This window comes from Saimiri boliviensis, chromosome 2 (genome assembly GCF_048565385.1).
Source record: "Saimiri boliviensis isolate mSaiBol1 chromosome 2, mSaiBol1.pri, whole genome shotgun sequence".
NCBI classification, from domain to species: Eukaryota; Metazoa; Chordata; class Mammalia; order Primates; family Cebidae; genus Saimiri; species Saimiri boliviensis.
Window position 1 is genome coordinate 37,294,286 of NC_133450.1, and position 19,134 is coordinate 37,313,419.

The following is a 19,134-nucleotide window of genomic DNA, read 5'->3' on the forward strand; positions in this document are numbered from 1 at the left end:
CTTGTGTGGTCTGTGTACTGAATCACTGATTTAAATATTGCAGCAGCTGGAGTGCAAAGTATATCAGCAAATACTACAGGAGGAGGAGTGCATGTGTCCTGAATACAAAGTAACAATAAAATAGGTTTGCATGGTCACATTGAACAATGCTGTGGATAGCCTTTTTCTTTTTATATTTTAGTTTCAAAGGAGAACTAGAGAAGGGCAACTGGACAGTCCAGGCAACACTGGCAGGTTAATGAGTAGAGAACTGATGCTGCTTCCTGAATCCCAAATTTCTATTCCCTGCAGAAAGGGAAAATGGAGAAAGCTGGGGGTTGGGGAGAAAGAGAGAGAGAGAACTCTCCTTGTGCTGGGGAAAACATACTCAGATAATTCATCTCCATAATGAAAGCAGTAAATTATACAGGTATAGAGCCTACTTCAAGGCTCATGAGAAAAGTGAAAAGAAGAAAATAGTTTTCCTTATCAGCTTTAATTTTATTTCCTCTACTTTTGGTGTGATATGAAGTTTAAAATTCTTTTCTCAATTTTCCTTTAATAAATAAATAATATCTCTAAGGGCTTTCTAGTTTACACAGACCACTCATTTCATCGTTTACTATTATTTTCCCTATTTTACAGATTGAGAATGTGAGGTACAGAGTTCAAATGATGGTACACAAAGACTAATTCATTTTGTGAGTAGCAGAACAGATTAAATCCAGGTTCTCTAATTACAAAATCTTATTACCCTTCTTATTCATACTCCTTCTGTTTTTGTTGTTGTTGTTATTGTCTCTCCTCTCCCTTTATAATTTCCAAAGTCAGAAATGACAGAAAAGCTGGAGGAGTGAGGCTGGGGGTGGGAGGTGAAAAAGTGCTTTACACTGATGGGTAGAAATTTTCCACTTAACAGAGACTATGTTGAAAAAGAGTAGGAAAAATTAAAAGCAGTTTATGCTGAAATGTGAATTCAAACAGTAAATGAACAGATACATTTCATACCTGAAACAAGGAAATAGCTAAAAACCTTTAACTCCTTTTCTCAGTAGTCTAGATTCCTCTACTTTACCACTTACACTGAAGATGTCATATCATCTGGTGAACTTCCTGTAAAGACCATCTGACTAAAAAGTTTCCCAAAGTTCCAGGTTATCACAAGAGTCACCTTCATCTCAAGCTGAAAAGGTTCTTGATGGTCATCAGAAATTATGACCCAGAGTCATTTAATGTGCTAATTCCTTGTAAGTCTGGATCACAGCTCCCCATCCATGCTGATGCCAATGGATTTTGTAATGTTCATGTGGAAACAGCAGGGAACAGTGAGCTGGATTCCATTCTGCCTCATGCCTCATCAACCAGATGGTTGGCTGTATCAAAGCCAGTGATGCTGATGTCAGAGACGAGAGAACACAGCTGGATTTTCAGGTTTGAGGGGAAAGAGGGAATCTATAATGCTTAAAGTTTGGATGAAAATTGCCTTTGGACTGGTGGAGAAAGCCAACTAGAACTGATGGAGAGGTTTTAATGTTAAGTCCTGAAGCAACATTTCTGTGTAATTGCTTTTTGAGCCATGGTAGGATCCGAATCCTCTTTATCTCACACCTGCTAACAGACCTACTGGTGCCAGTAAGCTAGCTATTGTGTATGAGATCTAGATGAGATTTTAGCACTTGACATATTAGGCTTCCACCAACTCCTGGCTACTACTGTGTATCTTCTCTTATCCTTGGATTTCTGGTGACTAGCCTGAAACCAAAAACTACGAGGATGGAAAATAGCTTAGAAAACCGGTTCCTAGAAACTTGATGAAGATTTTATTTTTGGGCATATCACTATAATTTTGCACCTTGACTAAGGTGTGAGAAAGGTAATACATAGTCTTGTTTTCTGGCATGATCACACTAGGGCTAGGAGGAAATCTAATTGTAGGCATATGGGACAGAGTAGGCTGGACAGAGCTATTTCCTTACTACTTCCTTACTAGGTGCATACAATGTAGAAAACTTGAAAAAAGGTACTCAAGTCTTTATTCTATCACCGTTGCTGCTAAGATGTTCATTGCTCAATTGTACTTGTCCCATTTGAATATGAACACTCCCTTACAAAATGTTGGCCATGGTTCCAAAGGCCCTAGCACATGCTACCCATGTGTTACCACATCAGAAGTCTTATCACTTGTGGGCCACTGCATGGAAAAGGGATTCAAGTCTTCTATCTGTACCTGAAAAAAACAATATTCCCCTCCCTTCCAAAAACGCTTTCACTGTGTAGGAATCTCTCTTTTTTTACCCTCTCTCCAGCATTCAGGCTGTTTATTCCTGTTTCCCAAGTACCAGCTTCTTCCCAAAGATCTGGAATGAGGTTGGGGTAGTTGCAAGGGTGTTGCCTTCAAGGGTCTCTTCTGGAAAACAAGCTACTACAGTTGTTCCCAGAGATCAAGGGAGACTCATCACAGTGACATGATTATTCTTCTTGGAAGGGAGGTAGGATGAGAAGTTTCCTTTTATTCTTTATATTTTCCTACTGCAGCAAGAACAAAGTAAAATTAATATCTCAATGAATCATCCTGCCACAGAGAAGTAGGTGACTTGTAGGTTATTAAGGTTCAGTGAAGACTTGTGGGCTATGAACACACTATCTATGATTAAATCAAGTTTGGGAATGTAGGACCAGAGAATGATTGAGCAATGATTTGCAGATGAGTGCTTGATCCAGGAGGATTCAGGCAATACTTCATTGGTGCAATAAATATGACATTTGGTGTCAGGAGAATAACAAATCCAGGGAGGGAGGGCTATTCAGACCTAAATGTGCAGGGCCAATAAACAGTATTTCTGATGTCAGGAGTGCCTGCATGTAAGTGTGCATAAAATGCTTAAGCAGTAATCCCTCTTTGATGCTGCAGAAAGACAGTTTCTGCCACAGCTGCAGCAGCAAAAGGGGTGCCATTAATTTTAACCCCTAGGAATTAACCTATGTAAATGACTTCTGGGTAGCAGGAATGATTTTTTTTTCCAAAAAGCACTCAGCCCAGGAGTAGCTCTTTTCTTGCCAACATTCTGGGTGATTTATACAACTGTTCTCACTAAAGAATGCAGAAAGAAGATTTTGCAGCAGAACGTGACTGTAGAACTGGAGTCAAGAGATGTTCCCTGAAGTTCTAATAATTGCATAGAGGCAGAGTGAAAAGATCAGTTGGACCAAGACAAAGACATTTATTTTAGCCATAGCAGTGCACTGATTTGATGGATTTAATAAATAATGCCTTGGCTCCATGATTTTTATTGCTGCCTATTATTTGTAAATAATAACTACTATATGCTTATTATGCTTATGCTATATTACCATAAGGTAAGAAAAAAATAACTAACATGTATTAGTTACAGTTTTGCTATGTTCTATGGTATATTTTTAAAATGTCTACAAATTTGTCCCCTCTCCATATGTATACACTGATGGTGCCTTCCTATACTAACTCTGGGCTAGGCAATATGACTTGTATTGGTAAATGAGAAAATACCAAATGCAACACAGATGGATTTTAAAAGCGCTTGACTAGTGGAGTTGCTCTGTTGCTGCTCTTAGATGCCTGACCAGTCCTGTGAACAAGCCCAGGCCACTCTGTTGGAGGATTAGGGCACAAGGTCTACTTACTTCCATCACTAGAGCCAAAAATGAGTTAAACTCCAGAAGCAGGATGAATAGCTGGCCAATGACAGACTATATACACTGGAGTAAGCTGCATTGAGACCAGGGGAAGAAACTCCCAGAGAAGCGCAACCCAAATTGTGACCTACCCAATTGTGAGCTAAATAAATGGTTCTTGTTTTAAGCAAATAAGGTTTGGATTATTTTGTAATACAGGCTTGTTATGGAGCAATAGATAATGGATATAGTTCTTTATATACATATAGCTCATTTAATGTTCAAGATAGCCCTATAGAATCGATATTATTATCACTTTGATTTTACAGGTGAGGAAGCAGGTGCAAAGAGGTAATGAGAACATGAACCAGTCTCATATAGTTCGTAAATGGTAGGACCGAGATTGAGATAGCCTCATTCTAGTGTCCATGCACTTAACTACTATGCATGATTAAACATTAAGTATTAATTATTAAACCAAAAAACAAAGCAAAACACCTGTCTTTTTAAAATGGTTAAATTTTTTTTAATTGCTGTATTATGTATGATTGATTATTATGTAGGTATGATTAACATACAAAAAGCTACACATACTTAATGCATACAACTTAATGCGTTTGAAGATAAGTATACACCTATGAGACCATTATCACAATCTGTGCCATAAACATATCCATCACAAATGTTTCCTCCTGGCTTCTTTATGTATTGTTATTATTATGATGATGATAAGAACACTTAACGTAAGATCTACCCTCTCAACAAATTTTGAAATATTCCATACAGTACTCTTAAATGTAGACACTACACTACATAGTAGATCTCTAAGACTAACTCATTTTGTGTAACTGAAACTTGTATCCTTTGACTAATACTTTACCATTTCCTCCTCACTCCAGTCCCTGGTAACCATAATTCTACTCTTTTTCTATGAGTTTGACTGTTTTCAATTTCTCATAACAAGTGGTATCATGTAGTATTTGGTCTTCCATGTCTGGCTTATTTCACTTAGCATAATGTCCTCTGGGTTCATTCATGTGGTTGCAAATGGCACGATTTCCTTCTTTTTTGAGGTTGAATAATATTCGTGTGTGTGTGTGTGTGTGTGTGTGTGCGTGTGTGTGTGTGTGACATTTCTTTTTTTTTTTTTTTTTTTTTTTGAAAAAGAATAATAAGAAAAAGAACAAAGAAGAGGAAGAAAGAGAAAAAGGAAGAGGGAGAGAGAATGGGGGTATTGCTTTGCTGCCCGGGCTAGAATGCAGTCCAAATATGGGTATGCCTACAATTGTCCCCAATAATGGAGACATGAAAGAAAATGAGGGAAGAGAGCAACAAACAAGGAGCCAACCAACATTTCGTTTAAACTTCCAAGTTGATATGATGTGGTACTGATAAGAGTGTATATTCTGTGTTAAGTGGAGAGTTCTATAAATATTAATTACGTTTACTTGTTCCAGATCTGAGTTCAAGTCCTGGATATCGTTATTAATTTTCTGTCTCATTGATCTGTCTAATATTAATGTTGAAGTCTCCCCCTATTATTGTGTGGGAGTCTAAGTCTCTTTATAAGTCTTGTATGTCTGGGTATTCCTGTATTGGGTGCGTGTATATTTAGGACCTTTAACTCTTCTTGTTGTTGCATTGATTCTTTTATCATTATATAATGTCCTTCTTTGCTTCTTTTGATCTTTGTTGCTTTAAATACTATTTTATCAGAGGCAAAAATTGTAACTTCTGCTTTTTATTTATTTATTTTTGCTCTCTAGTTGGTTGGTAAGTCTCTCTCCATCCTTTGTTTTGAGTCTTTGTGTATCCTTGCATGTGAGATGGGTCTGGATGCAGCATACAGTTTTAGTTTTTTGTCCAAATTGCCTGTCTTTGAATTGAGGAATTCAGTCAATTTAAATTTAGAATTAATAATGATATGTGTGAGTTTAATACTGTCATTTAATGTTAGCTGGCTATTTTGCCCATTAGTTGATGTAAATTCTTCATTATATTGATATTTTTTACTTTTTGGTATTTTTTAGAAAGGCTGATACTGTTTGTTCCTTTCTATGTGTAGTGGTTCTTTCAGAAGCTCTTGTAAAGCAGGCCTGGTGGTGATGAAATCTCTGAGTGCTTGCTTGTTCACAAAAAATTTTATTTTTCCTTCACTTAGGAAGCTTAGTTTGGCTGGATGTGAAATTCTTGGTTGAAAGTTCTTTTCTTTAAGGATGTTGAATATTGGTCCCCACTCTCTTCTGGCTTGTAGGGTTTCTGCTGAGAGATCTGCTGTGAGTCTGATAGGCTTCCCTTTGTGGGTAACCTGACCTTCTCTCTGGCTGCCCTTAGTATTTTCTCCTTCATTTCAACCCTGGTGAATCTGACGATTATGTGCCTTGGAGTTGCTCTTCTTGAGGAATATCTTTGTGGTGTTCTCTGTATTACCTGGAGCTGAATATTATCCTGCCTTACTAAGTTGGGAAAATTTTCCTGAATAACATCCTGAAGCATATTTTCCAGCTTGGATTCATTCTCTTCGTCACATTCGGGTACACCTATCAAGCGTAGATTAGGTCTTTTCACATAGTCCCATATTTCTTGGAGACTTTGCTCGTTCCTTTTTATCCTTTTTTCTCTAATCTTGTCTTCTAGTTTTATTTCATTGAGTTGGTCTTCGACCTCTGATATCCTTTCTTCTGCTTGATCAATTCGGCTGTTAAAACTTGTGCATACTTCACGTAGTTCTCGTATTGTGTTTTTCAGTTCCATCAATTCACTTATTTTCCTCTCTAAATTTTGTATTCTTGTTGACATTTCGTCAAACCTTTTTTCAAAGTTCTTAGTTTCTTTAGATTGTGTTAGCACAAGTTCTTTTAATTCACAGAAGTTTCTTATTATCCACGTTTTGAAGCCTGCTTCTGTAATTGGAACCCACTCGTTCTCCATCAAGCCTTGTTTCATTGCTGATGAGGAACTGGGATCCCCTGCTGAGGGAGAGGCGTTCTGATCTTGGGTATTCTCAGCCTTTTTTGGCTGTTTTCTTCCCTTCGTTGTAGATTTATCCATTTGTGGTCTTTATAATTACCGTCTTTGTAATTGGGTTTCTGAGTGGACGTCCAACTTATTGATTCTCAGCGCCGAAATCTGAGCAACCCACTGCACCGACCAAATCAGCGGCGTTAAGATGGATGGTGCCTTTCTGACTCTGCACCAAGAACCGACGCTCCGAGGCGCCGGCAAAACCGCCTCGCCGGTCACAGGAGTCGCGCTGGCGACCTGTGGGGCTCCTCCGCTGGGAATCTCCTGGTACGTGAGCAACCAGAATTCATGTGAAGGTGTGGCGTCCTCTCGTTCTTTGCGTTTTCAGTAGGAGCTACAATCCCGAGCTGCTAGTGATCAGCCATCTTGGATCTCTCTATATTTATTTTGTGTGTTTGACATTTCAATTAATCTTTTCACCTGTGTAAAAAGAAATCTTATATGAAAAAGAACCCCTCGGGGAACTTCTGGCCATGATGGGATAACAAGAACCATATTAATTCACCTTTCTTAAGCAGCTATAAAACTTAACAAAGTAGATGAAACAGTAGGTTTCAGGTATTAAGAAAACACATGAGGTGACCCTACAATTCTAACAGTTCATTACCTAGAAAGAGTTTCCAAAAAGTAGCACAGGGAAGGGTAATCCACCCAGAGACAAACAGGCTAAGTTTAAAAAGCAGAGTTTGGAGTTTAGGCAGACCAACGTGGCTAGAATTTGCAGGGGAAAATATGAGAGAGGTGAGACCTGCACAGAGAAAGATCTTCTGGTATCCCCAAAAAGGACCCTTGAGTCTTTGGATGATAAGTTATCTGCTTATGTATGTAAGAAAATTGCCCGAAGTCATGTAAAGAACCCTGGAAAGGAATAGATAGATTGTACAGGCCAGGAAACAGTTGGTATTTTCAGTAGCCAGAGTAGTAAGACCTCCTAATATAAACAGCCTAAAGTGGAATCCTTGGAGGGTATAGCCTTAATCATGAGGCCAAATTAACCGTAGATTAAAAATTGCTTAGAATCCACACTAACAAAGCTTAAGAGCAAAACTTAAGGTGATCAAAATGATTCCAAGTAATTTAATCCCAAAAATATTAGCAATAAAGAAATATGACAAACATATTACCCAACAACAAAAACCTCAAAATGTCTACATTGAGCAAAAATTACCAGATATCTAAAGAAGAAAAATATGATCCATAAGCAGGAGAAAAATCAGTAGAAGCATATCCAGAAACTACAAAAATAATGGAATTTTCTGACAAGAACATGAAAACATCTCTCTCCATATGTTTGAGAAGGGAGAGGAAAGCATACAAATGATGAAAGAAAGGCAAGATATAAAAAAGACTCCAAATGAACTTCTGGAAATAAAAAATACAATGTCAGAAATGACAGATCATATTAATGGGTAATTAGAATTTAGCAGAAGGAAAAATTAGCGTTTATAAAGACATCACAATATGACCTTACCACAATAAAATATATAGAGAAAAAAATGTCTGTAACAAGAAAATCAGTGATTCACAGAACGCTATTAGGTGAATTACTATATGTATAGTTGTAGTAGAAGGAGAAAACAAGGAGGGAAATATACATACTTGCAGAAATAACACTAAAAAAAAGTCAAAATATGACAAGCTCTGTAAGTCCATATAACCAAGAAGTTTCATGTATTCCAACTATAAGAAACAGAAGAAAACCACTGCAGAAACTTCTGAAGTCCAGTGATGAAGACAGAATCTTAAAGCAGCTAGACATATATTACATGAAGAGGGATAAATATATAAAAGATAGGATATTTCTTGTTAAAAACCATGCAATCAGAAGCTAATGGAATAGTATCTTTATAGTATGGAAGAAGGGGAAAAAAAATCTGTCAACCTAGGATTTTATACCCAACAAAAATAACTTTCAAAAAATAAAGGCAAAGAGACTTCTGCCAAGTTGGCTGAATAGGAACAGCTCCGGAGTGCAGCTCCCAGCAAGAGAGATGCAGAAGACAAGTGATCTCTGTATTTCCAACCAAGATACCAAGTTCATTTCAATGGAACTGGTTCGACAGTGGTGTAGCCTAGGGAGGACAAACTGAGGCAGGGTGGGGTACTGCCCCACCCGGGAAGTGCAGCTGACTAGAGGATCGGGAACTTTACCCCCTTCGCACTCCAGTTCACATACTGTGCCCCTCCCATGCCCTTCTCAATCCACAGTCTGGGAGTACACCACCGGGCTGAGAAGCGCTGTAAGTTGCCAGCGCAGATCTAAGCAACAGCTCCAGCTGGCCCAGTGCTGCGAGTTGGTTGGCACAGAACTGGGCAGCAGTTTTGGCTAGCACTGAGAATGCCTGCGGGATGGATCTACCCACCCCCCAGAGAGAGGGAGAGCTGAAAGCAGGGAGACAGGTGATACAACTTGGCAGATCCCACATCCACAAAGACCAGCAAACTGAAGCCCTCTTGCTTCAGACTTTTGTAGCCAGCACATCAGTGTGCGCTTGACCTGGAACCCTCAAGCTCAGTGTGGGGAAGGGCATCTGCCATTGCAAAGGCGGGTCTGATCTGACTTGTTTAACAAAAGCCAAAGAAAGCCTACACAGCAGCTGGGCTGAGACCAAGGCAGCCCAGCAGCACTTCTGCAGGCAGATAAGGGACACACTGTCTCCTCAAGTGGCTTCCTGACCCTTGTATAAACAAAACAAAAAAGCCCCATACAGCAGAGGGGCCTGACTGTTGGAAGGAAAATTAAAAAACAAAAAGAAATAGCTTCAACATCAGCAGAAAGGACATCCACTCAGAGACACCATCCGAAACCACCAACTTCAAAGATCAAAGGTAGATAAAACCACAAAGATGGGAAGAAGCCAGCACAAAAGGTTGAAATCATCAAAGACCAGAATGCCTCTTCTACTTTAAGGGATCACAACTCACCAGCAAGAGAAAAAAACAAAACAGAGAATGAGTTCAATGAATTGACAGAAGCAGGCTTCAGAAGGTGGGTAAAAACAAACTTCTCTGAGCTAAAGGAACATGTTCTAACCCAATGCAAAGATACTAAAAATGTTGAAAAAACGTTACCGAAAATGCTAACTAGAATAACCAACTTAGAGAAGAACATAAATGACTTGATGAAACCAAAAAACACAGCACAAGAACTTCATGAAGCATACACAAATATCAATAGCTGAATCAAACAAGCAGAAGAAAGGATATCAGAGATTGAAGATCAACTCAATGAAATAAAATGAGAAGGCAAGAAAAGAGAAAAAAGTGAAAACAAATGAAAAAAGCCTCCAAGAAACATGGGATTATGTGAAAAGACCTAATCCACACTTGATCGGTGTACCTGAAGGTGATGGGGAGAATGAATCCAAGCTGGAAAACACTCTTCAGGATATTATCAAAGAGAACTTCCCCAATGTAGCAAGGCAGGCCAAATACGGGAAATATATAGAATGCCGCAAAGATACTTCTCAATAAGAGCAACTTCAAAGTGCATAATCATCAGATTCACCAGGGTTGAAATGAAGGAAAAAATCCTAAGAGCAGCCAGAGACAAAGGTTGGGTCACCCACAAAAGGAAGCCCATCAGACTCACAGTGGATCTCTTGGCACAAACCCAACAAGCCAGATGAGAGTGGGGGTCAATATTTAACACCTTTAAAGAAAAGAACTTTCAACCTAAAATTAAATATGCAGACAAACTAAGCTTCATAAGTGAAGGAGAAATAAAATCCTTTATGGACAAGCAATTGCTGAGAGATTCCATTGCTGCAAGATCTGCCTTGCAAGAGCTCCTGAAGGAAGTACGAAACATGGAAAGGAACAACCAGCACCAGCCACTGCAAAAGCATACCAAATGGTAAATAACAATGATGCAATGAAGAAACTGCATTAACTAATGGACAAAACGCCAGTAACAAAATGGCAGGATCAAATACACATAACGTTATTAACGTTGAATGTAAATGGCCTAAATGCCCCAGTCAAAAGACACAAACTGGCAAACTGGATAAAAAGTCAAGACCCATTGGTGTGCTGTCTTTAGGAGACTCATCTCATGTGCAAAGACACACATAGACTCAAAATAAAGGGATGGAAGAAGATTTACCAAGCAAATGGAGAGCAATAAAAGAAAAAGAAAAAAGAAAAAAAAGCAGGGGTTGTAATCCTAGTCTCTGATAAAATGGATGTTAAACCAACAAAGACCAAAAAAGACAAAGAAGGGCATTACATAACGGTAAAAGGATCAATGCAACAAGAAAAGCTAAGTATCCTAAATATATATGCAACCAATACAGGAGCACCCAGATACATAAAGCAAGTTCTTAACAACCTACAAAGAGTCTTAGGACTCCCACACAATAATAGTGGGAGACTTTAACACTCCACTGTCATTAGATCAATGAGACAGAAAATCAACAAGGATAACTAGGACTTGAATGCAGATCTGGACCAAGCAGACCTAATAGACATCTACAGAACTCTCCACTCCAAATCCACAGAATATACATTCTTCTCAGCACCAAATTGCACTTACTCTAAAATTGACCACGTAATTGGTAGTAAATCACTCCTCAGCAAATGCAAAAATTGGAAATCATAACAAAAAGTCTTTCATACCACAGTGCAATCAAATTAGAACTCAGGATTAAGAAACTCACTCAAAACCACAAAACTACATGGCAACTGAAGAACGGGCTCCGGAATGATGACTGGATAAACAATGAAATGAAAGTAGAAATAAAAATGTTCTTCAAAACCAGTGAGAGTGAAGACACAACATAGCAGAATCTATGGGACACATTTAAAGCAGTGTCTAGAGGGAAATTTATAGTAATAAATGCCCATATGAGAAGTGAGGAAAGATCTAAAATCGACACCCTATTGTCAAAATTGAAAGAGCTAGAGGAACAAGAACAAAAAAACACTCAAAAGCTAGCAGAAGACAAGAAATAACTAAGAGCAGAGCAGAACTGAAAGAAATAGAGACACAAAACACCCTTCAAAAGGGCTGAAGTTCAGGTAGCAATGTGCCACCATGTGCAGAAAGCAGAAACTGGACCCCTTCCTTATACCTGACACTAAAATTAACTCCAGGTGGGTTAAAGATTTAAACATAAGACCTAACACCATAAAAACCCCAGATGAAAATCTAGCAAAACATTCAGGAAATAGGCATAGGCAAGGACTTCATGACTAAAACACCAAAAGCAATAGCAGCAAAAGCCAAAATAGACAAATTAGATCTAATTAAACTTAAGAGTTTCTGCATAGCAAAAGAAACAATAATTAGAGTGAATTGGCAACCAACAGAATGGGTAAAAATTTTGCAATCTACTCATCTGACAAAGGGCTAATACTCAGAATCTACAAAGAAGTAAAGCATATTTACAAGAAAAAAACAAACCCATTCAAAAGTGGGCAAAGAATATGAACACACACTTTCAGAAGAAGACATTTATGTGGCCAAAAAACATGAAAAAGTGCTCATCATCACTGGTCATTAAAGAAATGCAAATCAAAACCACATTGAGATACCATCTCATGCCAGTTAGAATGGTAATCATTAAAAAAATCTGGAGACAAATGCTGGAGAGGATGTGGAGAAATAGGAACACTTTTACACTGTTGGTAGGAGTGTAAATTAGTTGAAGCATTGTGGAAGATAGTGTGGCAATTCCTCTAGGATCTAGAAATATAAATTCTATTTGACCCAGCAATCCCATTACTGGGTATGTACCAAAAGGATTATAAATCATTCTGTTATAAAGACCATGCACACATATGTTTGTTGCAGCACTGTTTATAATAGCAAAGACTTGGAACCAACTCAAATGCCCATCAGTGATAGACTGGACAAAGAAAATGTGGCACATATTCACTATGGAATAGTATGCAGCCATAAAAAAGATGAGTTCATGTTCTTTGTAGAGACATGGATGAATCTAGAAACCATCTTTCTCAGCAAACTGACACAAGAACAGAAAGCCGAACACCACATGTTCTCACTCATAGGCAGGTGTTGAACAATGAACATATGGACACAGGGAGGGAAACACATGGTCACAGGGAGGGAAACATATGGGCACAGGGAGGGGAACATCACACACTGGTATTTGTTGGGGGTGGGGGACTAGGGGAGGGACATCACGTGGTGGGGAGGTTGGGGAGGAATAACACTGGGAGAAATGCCTGATGTAGGTGACGGGGGGTGGGATGGAGACAGCAAATCACCATGGCATGTGGGTACCTATGCAACAGTGCTGCAAGATCTTCCCATGTAACCCAGAAGTTAAAGAAAGTACAATTAAAATAAATAAAGGCAAAAAGAAAAGACATTCGCATTAAAAAAAAAAAAAGAGCAATTCATCAGCAGCAGACTACACTGCAAGAATTTAAAACAATTCTTTAAGCAGAATGAAAATTAGACTAGATGGAAATATGAATCTATGTGAAGACATAAGAAGAACTGAAAATAACAGATATGTAGGTAAATATAAAGAACATTTTTATCATTTAAAAACTCTTTAAAAGATGATTACTTAAAAATAAGAACAATATGTTTTGTGAATAACGTAGACAGAAATAACATCATAATAGTATGAAGGAAAGAATGGGAAAAATGGAAGTGTACTGTGTTAAGATTCCTATGATATACATAAAGTGGTAAAATATTATTTGAAGGTAGATGTTATAAATTTGAGAGATGTGTTTAAAACCTGAGAAGTTTTAAAAAGTTTATACAAATTTAGATAAAAGTTTAACAATGGTAATCAACAGCTACCAGAACTGGTTGTATACCTGTTAATTTCAGCAAGTCACTTCAGTTTCAGCTCCTCACTGCTCAAGTCAGTTGATCAAGATGATCTCTACAGGTGATATGCTATGATCTCTGTGGATATCAGTAACTATACTTCTACAGATAATGTCAATCTCAATCTACTATTCCTCTTAAGGTCTGCCAATCCCTGAGCTCCACACTTCCCCTAAATAAATATATAATGAGCTATCCACTCTGTTCTGAGATACTGTGTCTTTCTAGTCATCATGGCTCTTCCTGTCTCTTATTTTTTTTATTTGAGGTATTGAATGGTGGTCTTATTATCTCTCAACAAATCCTAGAGCAATAGTCAAATAAAGAGATATAACTAAAAGACCATGATGAAAATAAAGTGAAATCATAAAAATATTCAGTTACTCCAGAAGAAAGCAGGAAAATGGAAAAAAGAAACAAAGGAGAATTGGAACGAATAGAAAATAAATAATAAGATGCTAGATATATAAAGCCAACCATATCAATATTCACACTAAATAAGTAATCCAGCTAAAAGGTAGAGATTGACTTATTGAATTAAAAATCAAGTCCCAGCTATATACTGTTTCTAAGCAAGCAACTTTAATGCTAAAGACAGACAAATTAAAAATAAAGACATAATGTGCATATACCACTTTAAGCTAGAGTGATTATATTAATATTATATAAAGTAGATTTCAGAACAGGGAATATTATTAGAGATGATAAATTGGTCAATTAATGAAAAGGACATAACAATTACAAATATGGATGTGCAGAATATCGGAGATTCAGAATGCATGTACAAAAGCTCATATAACTCAAGTGACAAATAGAAATCCATAATTATAGTTGGAGACTTCAACATTCCTTTCTCAATAATTGATGGGAGATGTATACAGAGAATCAGTAAGAGTATAGATGAGTTTACAGATTACAAAATAATCTATTTGGAAAATCCTAAGGCCTCTCCAAAAAATGACTAAAACTTGTGAGTTCAGCAAAGTCACAGCATACACGGTCAATATGAACTGTGTAAACAACTGGAAAATGAAATCTATTTGTATATACCATCCTCATTTTAGTTGATTCTGTACTTTAAAATTTATCTATAGCTTTAGGCAATGTTAATTTATTTTAAACCCCAAATGTATACACCTGGCACTCTCACGCTGACTTGTGGACGTGTGCAGAGCAGTGAAAAATTTAAGTCACCTGATGTTCATATTTCCTGCTGATGCTGAACAAGATGATGTTCTGTCTTCTTATTTCATCTTTCATACTATAAACCAGTGCCTTTTTTGTGCTCTATTTAATGCTACTTTTTGCATCATTGTGTTTTTTCAGGGGTGGTTTTGCTGTTTAAAATGGCCCCCAATCATAGTACTGAAGTGCTATCTAGTGTTCTTAAGTGCAAGAAGTTTATGATGTGCCTTAGAAAAAAAAACGTGTGTGTCAAATATGTTTTGTTCAGGCATGAGTTACAATGTTGTTGGCTATGTGACTCAGTGTTAATGAGTCAACAATATATAAGAAATAACATGTCTTTAAACAGAAATATGCATAAAACAAGGTTATGTACTGATCTGTTGATAACATTACCAGAGACTTGCTCGAACCTTATCCTACATTTTCCTTAGGTGCAGTGGTTTAGTATTTGCTAATTCAGTGTTTGCAGAGACTTTATAGAACATAACTACTGTGAATAATGATAATTTACTGTACTTGAAATAAACAATTAGAAATTTCAATTAAATCAATAACATTAGTAATAGTATTAAAACTGTGTAATATTTAGGAATATATTTAGTAATATATGCACTATTCTTGTACTCTTAACACTACAAAATATTTAAGAAGGTCTAAACAAATGGAGAGCTATACCATGCTCATGAATTGAATAACTCAATACTGTTAAGATGTCAAAATCTTAGCAGGATTTTCTTGGTAGAAATTGACAGATTTTCATTCTAAAATTTATATAGAAACAAAAAAATTATCATAGACAAATTTTGAAAATAAAGAACAGTTGGAAGAATTATAGTATTTTAAAATCATATGCATGGTGCTTTGATTTTGGGATAAAGATAGTAATATAGATAAACAATAAGACAGAGGATCTTTGCATGTTCTTATAAGTGGAAGCTAAACAATGGGTATTCATGAACATAAGGGTGGCAACAATAGACACTGGGGACTACTAGAGGAGGGAGAGAGGAATGGGGACCAAAGTTGAAAAACTACTGTTTACTATGCTCAGTACCTGGATGATGGGATCAATTGTACCCCAAACCTCAGCATCACACAATATACCCAGGTAACAAACCTGCATATGTACCCCTGAATCTAAAATGAAAGTTGAAATTATTTTAAAAAAAGAATAGAGGGTCTAAAATTAGACCTCTCTATATATAGTCAACTGATTCTTGACAAAGGTACCAAGGTGATTCAGTTAGAAAATATAGTCTTTTCAACAGATATGCCAGAAAAATTGGATATCTATTAAGATATGCAAAAAGAGCCCTTCAAGTACAATTTGGGAGAGAGTTATGTAGGAATGGATAATTGGAAACAAGATTTAGAGTTTATGGAGCGTTGTAGGATGAAGCCTGGAAGAGGCCTCTTCCTGTTACATTTCAACTCTGAAGCACATTTTTCGGTACCTCAAGTCTGAAATGACTTATGTTTCTGAAGTCTGGTGTTATTAAGTACACAGGGTGTTGTTACTCATTAGTTTCAGTTGAAGAGCCACTTCTCCTCTGGTACTTAAGAAGCTAATCTCACCTACATATATCTAAGGTATTTCTAATAGAGAACACATGTGGAAAATGGTTAACCTTTGACTAGAGATATAAGTATAGAAAAGGGAGATATGTTGAAGGCATAAAAGAGAGATCCACTTCATATTTCACTGGGTATAATTCTGAGTTTAGCACACCCAACTTGTTTAATGGTTATTACTGAATTAGGCATTAACTTGAGTACTTTGCCTACATTTTTCTTGTTGACATTTTCCATTCCTTAGATGTGATTTTTGGTATGTTTATATTGTAGTAAGATATATATAACATAAAATGTATTAAACATTTTAAAGTGTGCAATTCAGTCATATTAGTATATGTCAATAACAGGGATACATTCTAAGAAATGCATGATTAAGCTATTTTATCATTGTGTAAATGTCATAGAGTGTACTTATACAAATTTAGATGGTATAGTCTACTACATGCCTAGGCTATGTGGTATAGCTTATTGCTTTCAGGGTACAAATCTGTATAGTGTATTACTATATAGGTATATAGTGTATTACTATATATTTACTATGAATAGATACTGTAGGCAATTGTAACACAATGGTATTTCCATAGCTAAACCTTTCTAATCATACAAAAGGTAATGTATTACACTATGAAGTTACCATAGCTATGACATCACTAGGTGATAGGAATTTTTCCACTCCATTATCATCTTATGGGAGTACCATTGTATATTTGGCTCCTCATTGACTAAAAGATGGTTATATGGCACATGACTGTAATTACATTCACAATGTTGTGTAGTCATTACTACTATTTCCAAAACTTCTTCATTACTCCAAATAGAAACTCCATAACCATTAAGCAGTAACTCCCCATTCACCCTCTCCCTTGCCCCTAGTAAACACCAGTTTGCTTTCTTTGTCTATGAATTTGCCTATTCTAGATACTTCATATAAATGGAATCATATATTCATCCTTTTGCATTTGGCTTATTTAGCATAATGTCATCAAGGTCCATCCATTTTGTAGCATATATTAGAATTTCATTCCCTTTTATGACTGAATAACATTCCATTGTATGTGTATAATAAGTCTTGCTTATCTGTCCGTCTGTTGAGAGACATGTGAATTATTTCTACTTTTTGACTATTGTCAATAATGCTGCAATGAACATTGGTGGACAAGTATCTGTTTCAGTCCCTGTTTTCAGTTCCTTTGGTTATATACCTAAGAGTAGAATTGCTGGATCATAAGTAACAGGGTGAATTTTTTTCCCTTTATAATAATGATTTATCATTGTTTGAGTATATACCCAGTGATGGGATTCCTGGGTCAAATGGTATTTCTATTCTAGATCCTTGAGGAATTGCCACACTGTCTTCCACAATGGTTGAACTAATTTACACTCCCTCCCATCAACAGTGTAAAAGCTTTTCTATTTCTCCACATCCTCTCCAGCATCTGGTGTCTCCTGATTTTTTTTTAATTTTTTTTTTATTGTACATTGGGCTCTGGGGTACATGTGCACATCCTACATCCTGCCGGATTGTTGGGTACATACATGCCATGGTGGTTTGCTGTCTCCAACCCCCTCCCAACATCGCCTACATCAGGCATTTCTCCTGGTGTTATCCCTCCCCATCCTCCCTGCCCCCTGCTGTCCCTCCCCTCCCTTTCCCTCCACCCACCCACCTAGCCCAGTGATTGTTGTTCCCTTCCCTGTGCCCAAGTGTTCTCATTGTTCATCACCCACCTGTGAGTGAAAACATGTGGTGTTTGGTTTTCTGTTCTTGTGTCAGTTTGCTGAGAAAGGTGGTTTCTAGATTCATCCATGTCTCTACAAAGGACACAAACTCATTATTTTTTATTGCTGCATAGTATTCCATGGTGTATATGTGCCACATTTTTTTTGTCCAGTCTATCATTGATGGGCATTTGGGTTGGTTCCAAGTCTTTGCTATCATAAGCAATGCTGCAATGAACATACACGTGCATGTGTCTGTATAATAGAATGATTTACAATCCTTTGGGTATATAGCCAGTCATGGGATTGCTGAGTCAAATGGTATTTCTATTTCTAGATCCTTGAGAAATCCCCACACTGTCTTCCATAATGGTTGAACTAACTTACACTCCCACCAACAATGTAAAAGTGTTCCTATTTCTCCACATCCTCTCCAGCATCTGTTGTCTCTAGATATTTTAAAGATCACCATTCTAACTGGCATGAGATGGTATCTCAATGTGGTTTTGATTTGCATTTCTCTAATGACCACTGATAATGAGCAAATTTTCAATGTTTGTTGGCTGCGTAAATGTCTTCTTCTGAAAGTGTGTGTTCATATTCTTTGCCCACTTTTGAATGGGTTTGTTTTTTTCTTGTAAATATGCTTTACTTCTTTGTAGATTCTGGATATTAGCCCTTTATCAGATGAGTAGATTGAAAAATTTTTTACCCATTCTGTTGGTTGCCAGTTCATTCTAATGATTGTTTCTTTTGCTGTGCAGAAACTCTTAAGTTTAATTAGATCCCATTTGTCTATTTTGGCTTTTGTTGCCATTGCTTTTGGTGTTTTAGTCATGAAGTCCCTGCCTGTGCCTATGTCCTGAATGCTGTTGCCTATTTTCTTCTAGGGTTTTTATGGTGTTAGGTCTTATGTTTAAATCTTTAATCCATCTGGAGTTAATTTTTATATAAGGTGTGAGGAAGGAGTCCAGTTTCAGCTTCCTGCATATGGCTAGCCGATTTTCCCAACACCATTTATTAAACAGGGAATCATTTCCCCACTGCTTGTTTTTGTCAGGTTTGTCAAAGATCAGATGTTTCTAGATGTGTGGCGTTGCTTCCGAGGCCTGTGTTCTGTTCCATTGGTCTATATGAGTGTTTTGGTACCAGTACCATGCTGTTTTCATTACTGTAGCCTTGTAGTG